General features: G+C 31.8%; 1 protein-coding gene across 9 annotated transcripts in view; it reads left to right on the forward strand.

The window, feature by feature from the left end:
- LOC133646902 (pleckstrin homology domain-containing family A member 7-like) overlaps positions 1-12,500 on the forward strand; it is a 264,138-nt gene that overhangs the window by 202,431 nt on the left and 49,207 nt on the right. The gene's annotated exons all lie outside the window — the stretch shown is intronic.

The raw sequence follows: 12,500 nt of genomic DNA on the forward strand, positions 1-12,500 counted from the left end.
GGTTATTAATATATTTTTTTTTTTACAAAATGTGAACTTATTTTTTTCAAATTGAACGTAATATTGATCATTTTGGAAACATTAACGATATATCATTAATGTTTGGTCGACATATGCTAAGCCAGGGCTGTCCAAACTTTTTTCCATGTGGGCTAAAAAAACTTGGTTGAGGACCTGAGCCAACTGCATGTAAAGTAACTATATATACATATATATATGTTAAATGTATATATGTCTAATATATCTATGTATATGTACACTACCGTTCAAAAGTTTGGGGTCACATTGAAATGTCCTTATTTTTGAAGGAAAAGCACTGTACTTTTCAATGAAGATAACTTTAAACTAGTCTTAACTTTAAATAAATACACTCTATACATTGCTAATGTGGTAAATGACTATTCTAGCTGCAAATGTCTGGTTTTTGGTGCAATATCTACATAGGTGTATAGAGGCCCATTTCCAGCAACTATCACTCCAGTGTTCTAATGGTACAATGTGTTTGCTCATTGGCTCAGAAGGCTAATTGATGATTAGAAAACCCTTGTGCAATCATGTTCACACATCTGAAAACAGTTTAGCTCGTTACAGAAGCTACAAAACTGACCTTCCTTTGAGCACATTGAGTTTCTGGAGCATCACATTTGTGGGGTCAATTAAACGCTCAAAATGGCCCGAAAAAGAGAACTTTCATCTGAAACTCGACAGTCTATTCTTGTTCTTAGAAATGAAGGCTATTCCACAAAATTGTTTGGGTGACCCCAAACTTTTGAACGGTAGTGTATATATGTATGTCTTTATGTATATATGTGTATACATACATACATATATGTATACATATATATGTGTATATATATATATATAATATGTATATATACACACACACACACACACACACACATTTATACATATATACACACGCACACACAATTATGTGTATATATATTTGTGTGTGTGTATATATATACATATATATATATATATATATATATATATATATATATATATATATATAAATATACATATATATAAATATACATATATATAAATATATATATATAGGTGTACATATTATATTAATATAATGGATTTATAATTAATATAATTGGTTATTAACAGTACTGTATGTGAAAGTTTGACTCATACCTTTTTTACTTCCGAGATAGCCTCCTTAAAGTTTTGTAATCAATCAGAAATATCAAGCAGCTATAATGCGCCAAGTGTGGAGAGAGTTGCATTTTTCCCATCATGCTTTGTAATTCATGGGTGTAATTCTGAATTTATTTTTATAGTGCATGGACATTTTTTTATAACATCCACAAATTGTGTTATGTCTGACCATGTCTGGTTGCATTTTGTGTTGGTTATTTTTTCACCATGACTAGGGAAGGTTGTTTGCATTAGGTCATATAAGTAAATGTTGCGCTTGATCACATTCATACTATGTTAAGTGGTCATAGACCTAAATTGCTCATTTAGTCCACAAGATGGTTATAAAGCAACAGCAACACATACATTAACTTATAAAAAGGAATTGAAATCTCCCTCCGGCCAGATTCCTTATGACGTCTGGTGGGCCAAATTATAGACCCCGGCGGGCCGCACATTGCTGTAGTTTGGACACCTCTGTGCTAAGCCATTAAATATACAGTATTTCCAAGAAAAATGACTGACATTTCAGCTTTGTGTTCCAATTAAAAAGTGCTGGTTCTCTATCACGTAACATCACATCTTTTTTCCTTTTCCTCTCAGTGGCCTCTTCATCTGAATTTATCTCAAAAACTAGGGACATTACAAAACATGCTGCAGGCACTTTGGACACCCCCTACTCTTAAAAACAGTATAATTGTATGAAATTATAATAAAAAAGATGTAATAATAATTTAATTATCACTAAATTTTTGATAGACAAGTCATCGATTTCAATAAAAAAATGCGTCCGATAAAACAATTTTTTTCCTTCTTCGTCGGAAGAAAGCAAAGCAAGGTTGGTTGCATGAACAAAAGCACCCGCTCTCTGGTAACTGAGCAATGCAGGAAGTGATCACTGATCAGGGGGAGTGACACGATGACAGCCAATCAGGTAACAGTACCAACTATCTCATTTGGTTGCGCCATCTTGTTGTCTGGCGGTTGATTCTTTGCATGGAGTGAGAAAAGAAAGTAAAAATGAAGACATTGTTGATAAAACGTACATAAAACGACAGTATGGCAGTTTGTTGTATTATTTTTTAAAAAGGGACCGTAGTCAGACCAATATGGTCTGTAAATGATGCAAAACACTCGTCCCCTTAGCCGCACTCACCCTTTAGAGCACAGCTGTAACTTTCTGGCACTAAACCTGCAGAAAATAGTTCTTAGGTTTCTCTATGTTTACATTTTCACACTTTGCACTATTTTGTTACACTTTATTAAACATTTCTTACAAATTCCTTAGTTTTGCACCTTCATTTTACGAGCTTATTAAGTGTTCAAAGTGAAGGCGCCATTAATACCAACAGAGTATCAGCGCAGTGTCAATACAGCCAGTGACTGTGCCTCACACTCACCCTTTACCCATCACTAGTACAGTCTGTTTGTATCTGTGTATTGATCATCCACACACACACACACACACACACACACACACACACACACACACACACACACACACACACACACACACACACACACACACACACACACACACACACACACACACACACACACACACACACACACACACACACACACACTGCAGGCAGGCACCCCAAATGTAACTTCAGATGAGCGATCACATTAGAGCTGCATAATTCTCCGCAGTCGCAGTATTAACAACCTAGTAAAATGAATCTATAAATGTACATAAAAGTCTCCACTTTCAGGGATTCTTCCATTTCGGACAGGCAACTCGTAAATTCTGCCTGGCTCAGCGAGCGTCTTCATGCCTTGTAATGTGGCCTGCATGCCGATATCACTTCTATTACACACGTGTAATGGATCTGACAGCCTTACACTACCAGTATCTCAAATGTCATTTTGCCTCGCAGCAGGTAGATCAGGGGTGTCCAAACTTTTGTCCACTGAGGGCCGCATGCTGAAAAATCAAAGCATGCCATTTTTTAATATATTTTTAATTTTTAAAACCACAAAAAAATAAAATAAAATAAAATAAAAAAAAAATATATATAATATATATATATATATATATATATATATATATATATATATATATATATATATATATATATATATATATATATATATATATATATATATATATATATATATATATATATATATATATATATATATATATATATATATATATATATACATACATATATATATATATTTTTTTACCTTTAAGGCTCCCCTCAAGTTTGGTCCGGGGACTCTGAATGGTCCCACTCATAAAAATGTTATAAGTAAGTCATATATATATATTTTTACACTTAAACCTCTAGATCAACTTCAGATATATATATATATTCCTTTTTTTTAATGATTTATGCTTTTTTTGTTAAAGAAAAACTTTTTAATGGCAAAAACACAGCATATGTAACATTTCCCCCCCAAAAAGTTGAATATTTGACATGAATTAATTGGAGCCCTAAAAAGGTTAACAATAGGTCACGATTGATTATGATTCTTTTTTTTTTTTGAGGGGAGGGCAGCTGCAGTTTTTTAAGAAAAAACCCACAAAAATTCTCAGGGACCCAAATGGGCCCCACTCATAAAAGTGTTAAAAATAAGTCATACAATATTTGTTTTCTTTACTTTCAATGCTTAAATAATCCCCCCCCCCCCCAAAAAAAAGTCAAATATTTCATGTGAAGTAATTGGAGCCCTATAAAGGTCAATAAATTATTATATTGATTTTGGTTAATTATTTTGGGCAATTGCATTTTTTTGTTGTTTTAAATCCCACTAAAATACTCAGATGACCCAAAAAGGTCCCACTCATATAAGTGTTAAAAATAAGTCATACAGTATTTTTATTGTTTTACTTTCACCACTTAAATCTCTAGATCAACTTCAGATCCGTCCGTCGATTTTTATTATTTTTAATGTTTTTGTTTGTTTTATGCCCTTTTTGTCATAACATTTTTTTTATTTTTTTTATGTCAAACACAAAATATGCAATATTTCCACCCAAAAGTATTTCAAAGCTGAATATTGTAATTGGAGCCTTAAAAAGGGCAATCATTTATTACAACATTGATTATGATTCATTATTTCTTGGGGGGGCAATTGCAGTTAAAAAATAAAATAATCCCACTAAAATTCTCACTCAAAGTGTCAAAAATAGGTCATACATTATTATTGTTTTTCTTTCAACGCTTAAATCCCTAGATCAACTTCAGATCCATTCGTCAATTTTTATTATTTTTAATGTTTTTGTTTGTTTTATGCCCTTTTTGTCATAATTAAAAAAATTTTTTTTTTAAAGTCAAACACAAAATATGCAATATTTCCGCCTAAAAGTATTTCGAAGCTGAATATTTGATGTGAAGTATTTGGATCCATCCATTTGGATCCTTAAAAAGAGCAATAATTTATTACAACATTGATTTTGATTCATTAGTATTTTTTGGGCAATTGCAGTTAAAAAAAAAAAAATCCCACTAAAATTCTCACTCAGTGTTAAAAATAAGTCATACATTATGTTTTTTCTTCTTTAAATCAGTTTTTTTGTTTTACACTCTTTTTGTCATAGAAAAAATGCTTTTTTATGGCAAACACACAAAATATGCAATATTTCCGCCCAAAAATATTTTAATGTGGAATATTTAATTTGAAGTAATTGGAGCCTTGAATAGGTCCAGTAATTCATAACAACACAGATTTTGATTCATTATTATTTTTTGAGCAATGACAGTTTTAAAGAAAAAAATATTGCACATTTTTCTCGTTACATCTCACCTTTTGGCTCTTTGTATTCCACTTTCTTATGGTTTTTTTTGGGTGATATTAATTTTAAAATGTGCACTTTGGACACCCCAGCTATAGACTTGTAAATATACAATTTTACCTGCGAGTGCTGCTATATGATTTGGCAATGTGGTGTAATGTAACCATTACTTGACTCCCATGAAGAATACATGTCCACCTGCTCCATACAAGAGTGTTTTGTCATGTTGCCTTTATAAAGTTAGTGCTCATAATCAAACACAGTCACTGTGAAACTGGCCTTAACCTGTATTTATGTTTGACATGCACCATCAATGAAAGCGTGGTTTGGATTGTTTTTCACAGCCGCCAGCCAGGCAATGATGATATTTCCAACATGCCTGCTGTGCTCTGATACCAAAGTATATATATATATATATATACTGTATGTATATATATATATAGTTTCCACTTGGGCTCGCACTTCAGGAAAGCAGCCTGCTCTGTGCTGTTGATGATAGCGGGTTATTATCCAGGGTTATTGCCCCCGCTTGGGCAGCACATTAACAAAATTAAAGCAAATATCACACATTAAATACAAATTACAGCTTAATTTTAGTGTTGGTGTGATTGGTTATGAGATATTGCTTACTAAATCAAATGTTAAGGAAAGTATGACTGGTTGCAATTATGGGATATTTGTATCAGAATATTTCAAATATTTAGTCTAGTAGGGGAAAAGTTCTGAAATATTATTATGATAACATGAATTTGACTGGTGTTTTTAATGTATGCATTTTATAAGGTGGTGCCACATATCCCCAATTTTGCATTTTCTCGCATCTAAAAGAACATGCACAATAACAACCACAGATGAAGTCAATGCAAACTCAAATGTCCACGGTAAAGAAAAGATATACGCTGTTGAAGAAAAATCTGTGGATTCTATGGTGAAAAAAATTGAGTTCAGTTGCCAGAATATTACCCTTACATTTACGGTGGTTTTTACTCCAAATTACCTTAAAAGTAACAACAGTACCACTGTCTATTTTACAGTTAAATTCTGGCGAGTGAACTGCTATTTTTTTTTTACTGTAAAAACTACAGTCATTGTTTTTACAGTGCAAAAAAGGTAACACTGTTATTTTTGCAATACAATTCTGGCAGTTTCTGCTATTTATTTATTTATTTACAGTGTATATAAATAATAATTAAATATAAAATATATATATTTATTGTACATATAGATATAAAAAATGCGAATCCAACCTGCTGAGATCATATATATACATATAGCCTATACATATAAATACGTCCATAATGTATTATAATAATGGATATATATGTAATTAATATAAGTGGATATTAAGAGTATGTGAAAGTTCGACTCCTACCTTGTTTATTTCCGTGACGACCTCCTAATATTTTGTAATCAATCAGAAATATGATTTTTGTATATTTTTTTTTGCACCATGACTTGGGAAGGTTGTTTGCATTAGGTCATATAAGTATGCACATTGTTTAACTCTGAGCATAATAAAAGGTAAAGGATCTGAATAACTCGTGTTGTCTACTATATGGCGTCAAAAAGCAGTATCAAAATTGTCTAGACTTTTAAAGTTAATTCAATCTCCCTGCGGGCAAGATTCCTTTTTAAACATCACAACGTCTCGCGGGCCAATTTGAAGACATTGGCGGGGCCGCACTTGGCCCTATTTTAGACGCTAATAAAACCTCATCACTAGTACAGCAGTAAAACTGGCGCGCACAATGGATAATATTCATATGAAAATGACTTGCAGATGAACGGGAATCGGTTCTCAGTGAGCCATTTAAAAGAGTCGACTCCTTTGCGAACGTCACATTGCTAGTTCCTAAAGTCTACACATATAATACAGTAGGGATGCAAAATACCATATTTTCCAGACTATAGAGCGCACCAGTATATAAGTCGCACCCACTAAATTTGAAGAAGAAAAAAATATTTTCCATATACGAGCCGCACCGGACTAATACTAACACAAATACCTGTAAACGTGTTAGCTTATTATCTAATGTTAACGACGCGAGCATCATTCCATTACGATTGCACGTACAAATATGAAAACACTCCTACGGACGTCACACATGGGACGGTTTAGTACGTAAGAATTGTTTTAGTTATATTGTAAAACGTACAAACGTTGCTTGGAGTGATGAATGAAGAATCCATACGAGTAAAAAATCTTATGAACGGCTAGAAGACTGAACAGCACTTATACTTCCGGTTTAAAGCAATAAACAAAAGGAAATACTGTAGACGTTTGTCCAAAGATGGCGCCATAGCACAAACAATAACACACCTTTTCAATGTCTCTGTTTATGTTTAATGTAAACTATTTGCATTAAGGCTAAGAAAAATCCATAAATTAGTTGCACCGTTTTATAAGCCCCAGGGTTCAAAGCGTAGGAAAAAAGTAGCGGCTTATAGTCCAGAATTTACAGTATTTATTTTTCACAGCCGAAGCAGGTAATTTTGGGCTTCTGAAAACCGATACTGATAACTTATTTATATGCATTATTTTTTAAATGTAGATTTAGGTAAGTTTGTGCACACCTGGAGGTGAGAGAGAGTCGATTAAAGATGGATTTGACAAAGCAGCAGGCGTCTTCGTTGAATCTTGATGGTTTTTCCCCCTCCTCGTAAAATGTTTGGTGCAAATAGCACCTCCATTGTCTTTTTCTGAAACAGTTCATGATTTGTTTTCAATGAGCTCAGGGGAAGTTTACAACTTGCAGAAAATAAGTAAGAAAGAGCGCTTGTTTTGCTCACCCTGACACACCAACAGCACAGAACGGGTAATCTTGCCTTGTTGTAGCGTTTTTGTTTTTTTAAAATAATCAGTTATCAGAGCAATTGTTTTATGTTAACAGATGTATTGCTGTAATGTCATAATTCTCCTTGTCCAATAACTATTGTGCACCCCTGAAATACAGGTTCATTGCATTAAAAGGTAATTAATTTCAATACGATTAAATAATGAAGAATAAACAGTTAATTATAATGATAATTATATAAAGTTATGAAAATTAATAAGTTAAAATGTCTACTATTTTACAACTATAAAAGTAATATTTTGGTCAAGGGTGTCCTAAAAGTCCGGGCATGTCAATAATTGTAGCATATAGAGCGCCATGTTGCCTACATCTTGATGCTGCGTTGCATGCCAGCCTCTCTAGATCATGTTTGGGATTCCACATCTCTGCTATAATTATGTGTCTGGACTATTTTTGGAAGTGTGAGGAAACGGCGCTGAGGGAAAACAAATACCGCGGACGTTTCCGCACCAGACAGCCAAGCTCATTTTGAAACGTTGTTATGACACAATTACGATAAAATACCATTCTAAAAAGCTTCTTGTGGATTAAAAAAAGATGTATAATTGGTCATTTTCCTCATACAATATTAAAATGATCAATTATATATATATATATATATATATATATATATATATATATATATATATATATATATATATATATATATATATATATATATATATATATATATATATATATATATATATATATATATATATATATATATACATATGTATGTATGTATATATTTGTGTATATTAATGTGTGTATATATATATATATATAAATATACATACACATATATACACATATATTTACATACTGTATATACACATATCTATACATTTATACACACATACATATATATCTACATATATATACATACATATATATACACATATGTACATACATAAATACACACATATATACATATATATCTATAGACACATAAATACATGTATGTGTATATGTATGTATATATATATATGTTTATATGCAACGTTTTGGGCACAATTCGATCGGGTGCCAGTTCTATGATTAACTACATTTCTCCATGAATTAGATACATAGTTCAGATAAATGTTTATATTACTTAAAATAAACCTGGTTTTGTTTAACAAAATTGTACCCAAACATTTAATAAAGTCAAATAGAAATAGGACATCAACAGAAGTTTCCAACACTGCTCTTTTTTATAGAAAAACAGAAAAAAATTAAAAACATTTTTTTTTTAATCAATTGACAATTTGACACCCCTAATAAATATACACACACACACACACACACATATATATATGTATATATATATATATATATATATATATATATATATATATATATATATATATATATATATATATTGTATTATGTTAAAAAGATTTCATTATTAACCACAAGAATATTAAATAAAATTGCTTAACGTTACTGTCAGTAATTCAAATAGTAAGCCTTTTAAAACAACTTTCCCTTAGTACTCTCTTTAAAAAAAAAAAATGTCCACTTAACATACGTTTTTCACAAGTTTCTTAGTGACCATAAATAATGCTAAAAACATTTTTTTAAATTATTTATTGAGAATGATCTCAGCACAGGAAAGTGACGCCTCCTTTGGTGGCATATGCAGCTAAACCCCACCCTCCTGGTGCTACCAGTATGAGTCCGAGGTATTCTGCGCACTTGTACAGTAGGCAAGGTTGTATTCGTGCCTCATTCCTGTGAGAATCCTGCGTGCGCCTGAATCATTAAGAAGTGGGCTCAAACAACCACCGGGTGGCGTATGTGAGCAGATAATACCGTATCATCTCTTTCTCTTTGGGACTTATCGAAAGCGACCCCGGACCCGCTGTAAGTCACCCTCTTGCCCCTCATTCACGACTTCCCTCTCTTGTTCCCCATTGGTCGGCTGCCCGCCCCCCGGGGAGACCGCTGAGCGCCGCCAGTGGTCACGTAAATAGGTACTCTCACCTGGTGTCGTCTCCTCTTGATGTGATGTTTGTTTGGGAGGGGAGAATATACACATTCACATATTTGTATATTATTCCTCTCTTGTCCTTTGTGCATGTTGTCTACTTTTGTACTTTCGTCTTCAGTTCCTTTGGTTTTTGGACCTTCTTCACGTCCCGCCTCCATGCATGCAGTCCACTAATGGCTTCAAGAAGCACTCTTGTTATGTTACATTATTTCAATAGAAGAACGCACCTCTTTCCATTAAGGTGTTCTCTCCCTCCTCACAGTTATTTTTTCTTTGCATCTTTAGAAATTACAGCGAGCACTCAGGGTTTATTTTTTGTTTTTTTCCCCTCCTGAAAGCTGACATGCCTTGAAAGGGAGACACCCAGAGGCTATTATTGTCCCCGCTGTAAATCCAATCGGACTCCGGGAGAATGTAGCTTATCGGGAGCTTTGTGTGGCCCGGGCTTATCTTCGGCGGGCACAATGGCTCGCTAAATAGCGGCCGGACAAAGAGCGAGCGCACGTCTCATTTCGGAGGGACGCGTGAAGCGGGAAGCGGCGAATGGAACGTTAAAAAAAAAAGGAAAAGGTGGGGAGGAAGTGATGCTGGATAGAGATAGCCTACGTAAATATCATCACAGAGGACATCTTTCTTCTTCCTGTTGTGGAAGAGGGCAATGTCCACCAATCAACACACTGCACTGCCTCTGGCTCCGCCCCTTTATTCCAACAGACAGTGCCAAAAAGTTTGTACTCTTCAAAGCAGGGGTTCTTAACCTCTTTGACCTCGGGGGCCCAACTTTTCCACTACATGGAAGCCCGGGCCCCACTCAAATATTAACACTCCATTAGTGATCTTATTTTTATTTTTTGATGGTATCCAATAATTATTTCTAACCTACTTAACAAAACGCTATGACACCATGTGTTGTTCTCAAGGCAGGCTGAGTACAAACTAAATACGAATCAAAAGAAGGCACTTATAACAAAGTATGAAAAATTCATTTACATTTAATTAGGCAGCGCTAAAATATTTAAATTCTAACTAAATCAATAATGAATAATGTTTCCTAAACAAGCGGTCAATAAGATTTTAGTTACCATTTTTTAGCTTAATAATAATTAATAATACTAATATTTATGTTTTTAAAATAAACTTTTGAGAAAATTCTAGAGAAAATAAAAATACAGCTTCACCCCTTTAGACATAATTTTGCGTTTAATAATAATAAATATTTATTTCTCAAATAAACTTTCAATACAATTTAAGTGAAAATTAAAATACAGCTTCACCACTCTAGTCATAATTTTATATAGCTTTATAATAAATAATAATGATATTTATCTATCTTAAATAAACAGTAGAAATGAAAGTGTATATGAAAAATGTGCTTCACCACTTTAGTCAAAATATTTGCATTTAATAATAATAATAAATACAAATTATATTTATGTTTCTAAAATAAACTTTCAACAAAATTACGGTGCACATGAAAATACAGCTTCACGATTTTAGTCATAATTTTTGTGCTTAATAGTGATAAATAAAAATATTTATGTCACTAAAATAAACTTTCAATAAAATTACATTGTAAATGAAAATACAGCTTCACCCCTTTAGACATAATTTTGCGCTTAATAATAATAAACATTTGTTTCTCAAATAAACTTTCAATAAAATTTAAGTGAAAATTAAAATACAGCTTCACCACTCTAGTCATAATTTTATATAGCTTTATAATAAATAATAATGATATTTATGTATCTTAAATAAACAGTAGAAATGAAAGTGCATATGAAAAATTTGCTTCACCACTTTAGTCAAAATATTTGCATTTAATAATAATAAATACAAATTATATTTATGTTTCTAAAATAAACTTTCAACAAAATTACGGTGCACATGAAAATACAGCTTCACGATTTTAGTCATAATTTTTGTGCTTAATAGTGATAAATAAAAATATTTATGTCACTAAAATAAACTTTCAATAAAATTACAGTGTAAATGAAAATACAGCTTCACCCCTTTAGACATAATTTTGCGCTTAATAATAATAAATATTTGTTTCTCAAATAAACTTTCAATGAAATTTAAGTGAAAATTAAAATACAGCTTCAACACTCTAGTCATAATTTTATATAGCTTTATAATAAATAATAATGATATTTATGTATCTTAAATAAACAGTAGAAATGAATGTGTATATGAAAAATTTGCTTCACCACTTTAGTCAAAATATTTGCATTTAATAATAATAAATAAAAATGATATTTATGTTTCTAAAATAAACATGACAAAATTACGGTGCACATGAAAATAGAGCTTCATGATTTTAGTCATAATTTTTGTGCTTAATAGTGATAAATAAAAAATTTATTTCACTAAAATAAACTTTCAATAAAATTACAGTGCAAATGAAAATGAAGCTTCAACACTCTAGTCATAATTGTTGCGCTTGATAATAAATAATAATAATGATATTTATGTTTCTTAAACAAACTTTAGAAATTAAAGTGCGAATGAAATTACAGCTTCACCACTTCAGTCCAAATTTTGCGCTTAATAATATTAAATATTTGTTTCTCATAAACTTTAAATAAAATTTAAATGAAAATTAAAATACAGCTTCACCACTCTAGTCACAATTTTCACGCTTAATAATAAATAATAATGATATTTGTTTCTTAAATAAACAGTAGAAATTAAAGTGTATATAAACAATTAGCTTCACCACTTTAGTCATAATTTTTGCGTTTGATAATAATAAATAAAAATAATATTTATATTTCTAAAATAAACTTTCAACAAACTG

Source organism: Entelurus aequoreus, linkage group LG03 (genome assembly GCF_033978785.1).
Source record: "Entelurus aequoreus isolate RoL-2023_Sb linkage group LG03, RoL_Eaeq_v1.1, whole genome shotgun sequence".
NCBI lineage: Eukaryota > Metazoa > Chordata > Actinopteri > Syngnathiformes > Syngnathidae > Entelurus > Entelurus aequoreus.